Raw genomic sequence first — 2,918 nt, forward strand, 5'->3', positions numbered from 1 at the left:
GGGGGGGAGGCAGAGAAAGAGAAGGACAGAATCACAGTGTGGGACAGACACCTAAAGTTCATTGACTCCAACTTCCAGCTAGAGAAACCTTCGTAATATCACGACCCCTTAATGCAGTTCCTCCTGTTGTGCTGACCCCCAACCATAACATTATTTTCGTTGCTACTTCACAACTGCCATTTTGCTACTGTTATGAATCATCATGTAAATATATGATCTGCAGGCTGTATTTTCATTCATTGGACCAAATTTGGCACAAATACCTAATACGCCCAAATTTGGATACTGGTGGGGTTGGAAGGGTATTGATTTTGTCATTTGGGAGTTGTAGTTGCTGAGATTTATAGTCCACCTACAATCAAATAATGTTCTGGACTCCACCGATGATTGAATTGAACCAAACTTGGCACACAGAACTCCCATGACGAACAGAAAATATTGGAAAGGTTTGCTGGATATCGAGTTTTGGAGTTGTAGTTCACCTACATCCAGAGACCCCTGTGGACTTAAAACAATGATGGATTTGGACCAAACTTGGTACTGGAAAGGTTTTCTGGGTATCAACCTTGTGTTTGGAGTTGTAGTTCACCTACATCCAGCGAGCACTGTGGACTCAAGCAATGATGGATCTGCGCCAAACTTGGCACGAATACGCAATATGCCCAAATGTGAACACTGATTGAGTCTGGCAAAAAAATAGACCTTGACATTTGGGGGTTGAAGTTGCTGGGATTTATAGTTCACGTACAATCAAAGAGCATTCTGGACTCCACCAACGACGGAATTGAACCAAACTTGGCACACAGAACTCCCATGAACAACAGAAAATACTGGAAAGGTTCGCTGGATATCGAGTTTTGGAGTTGTAGTACACCTAAGTCCAGAGACCCCTGTGATCTCAAAACAACGATGGATCTGGACCAAACTTGGTCCGAATACTCAATATGCCCAAATGTAAACACTGATGGAGTCTGGCGAAAATAGACCTTGACATTTGGGGGTTGTAGTTGCTGGGATTTACAGTTCACCTACAACAAAAGAGCATTCTGAACCCCACCAGCGAGAGAATTGGACCAAAATTCCCACACAGAATGCCCATGACCAACAGAAAATACTATGTTTTCTGGTAGTCTTTGGTGACCCCTCTGACATCCCCCTCGTGACCCCCAGGTCGAGAAACGCTGTCCTATGAGAAGGACCTATATGTATTGTCAAAGGTTTTCCACAGATATATAAACCTATATTCCTAGTTCCAACACACCTCACTACCTCTGAGGATGCTTGCCATAGATGCAGGCGAAACGTCAGGAGAGAATGCCTCTAGAACTTGGCCATGTAGCCCGAAAAAACCTACAACAAGGACCTATATGCTTTCCTGGTTGCTGGAATGGGGCATTAATATGAGGTAAGAGCTGCCGGCCCTGATATTGAGAGTAAGAAACCAGAAACAATCTTCACAAGCCAGACTTTGAAGCTGCAAGGCTATTCAATGCTAATCAAGGTGGTTAATTGCAACATTGACATTTGCTTCAAGCAGACAAGAGTCCTTTCTCCCACCCTGGGCATCATTCCAAAGATATATAAACCCCACTTGCCTAGTTTCCAACACACCTCCCAACCTCTGAGGATGCCTACCACAGATGTGGGTGAAACGTCAGGAGAGAATGCTTCTGGAACATGGCCGGACTGCCCGGACAACTCAAAGCAACCCAAAAACAATATTCACATTCCTTTATAAGGTACTAGCTGCCCCCTGCCACGCGTTGCTGTGGCCCAGTCTGTTGATCTGGAAAATGAAGTAATGAGAAAGTGTTGGTTTCTAATATATGTAATTTCTTTATGCTTTTGGGTAAACTGTATTTCTTGCTGTTTCTTTGTCAGTGTTGATGTGGAGAGTGTCTGGTTTGCACACCCTGGAACATGCAAGACATCATTGTCCTTCTTTAAGGGTTCCTTTAAAATCTATACTATATCTGTGCGTGTGTGTGAATCATATCTATCTATATCTATGGCTGGATGGCTCTTTGTCAGGAGGGCTTTGATTATGTTTTCGTGCCCTGGTGAAGGAAGTTGAACTGGATGGCCTTGAGTATTTTCTGTTGGTCATGGGGGTTCTATGTGGGAAGTTTGGCCCAATTCTGTCATTGGTGGGGTTCAGAATACTCTTTGATTGTAGGTGAACTATAAATCCCAGTAATTACAACTCCCAACTGTCAAGGTCTATTTCCCCCAAACTCCATCTGCATTCATATTTGGGCACATGGAATTTTCATGCCAAGTTTGGTCCAGATCCATCATTGTTTGAGTCCATGGTAGTCTCTGAATGTAGGTGAACTACAACTCCCAAACTCAAGGTAAATGCCCACCAAACCCTTCCAGTATTTTCTGTTAGTCATGGGAGTTCGGTGTGCCAAGTTTGGTTCCATTCCATCATTGACGGAGTTCAGAGTGCTCTTTGATTGTAGGTGAACTATAAATCCCAACAACTAAAACTCCCAAATGACAAAATCATAATTAGAGTGATGGTCACTCCTTAGAATCATAGAATCAAAGAGTTGGAAGAGACCTCATGGGCCATCCAGTCCAACCCCATTCTGCCAAGAAGCAGGAATATTGCATTCAAATCACCCCTGACAGATGGCCATCCAGCCTCTGTTTAAAAGCTTCCAAAGAAGGAGCCTCCACCACACTCCGGGGCAGAGAGTTCCACTGCTGAACGGCTCTCACAGTCAGGAAGTTCTTCCTCATGTTCAGATGGAATCTCCTCTCTTGTAGTTTGAAGCCATTGTTTGAAGCCACAACACAAGGAGACACAAGCAGTGTCTCCTTGTGTTGTGAGACATTTTGTTGCCAAATTTGGTGTGATTTCGTTCATTGCTTCTTTTGTTTTTAAGGTACTCATTATGCACAGAGTATTT

Source organism: Anolis sagrei, chromosome 2 (genome assembly GCF_037176765.1).
Source record: "Anolis sagrei isolate rAnoSag1 chromosome 2, rAnoSag1.mat, whole genome shotgun sequence".
NCBI classification, from domain to species: domain Eukaryota; kingdom Metazoa; phylum Chordata; class Lepidosauria; order Squamata; family Dactyloidae; genus Anolis; species Anolis sagrei.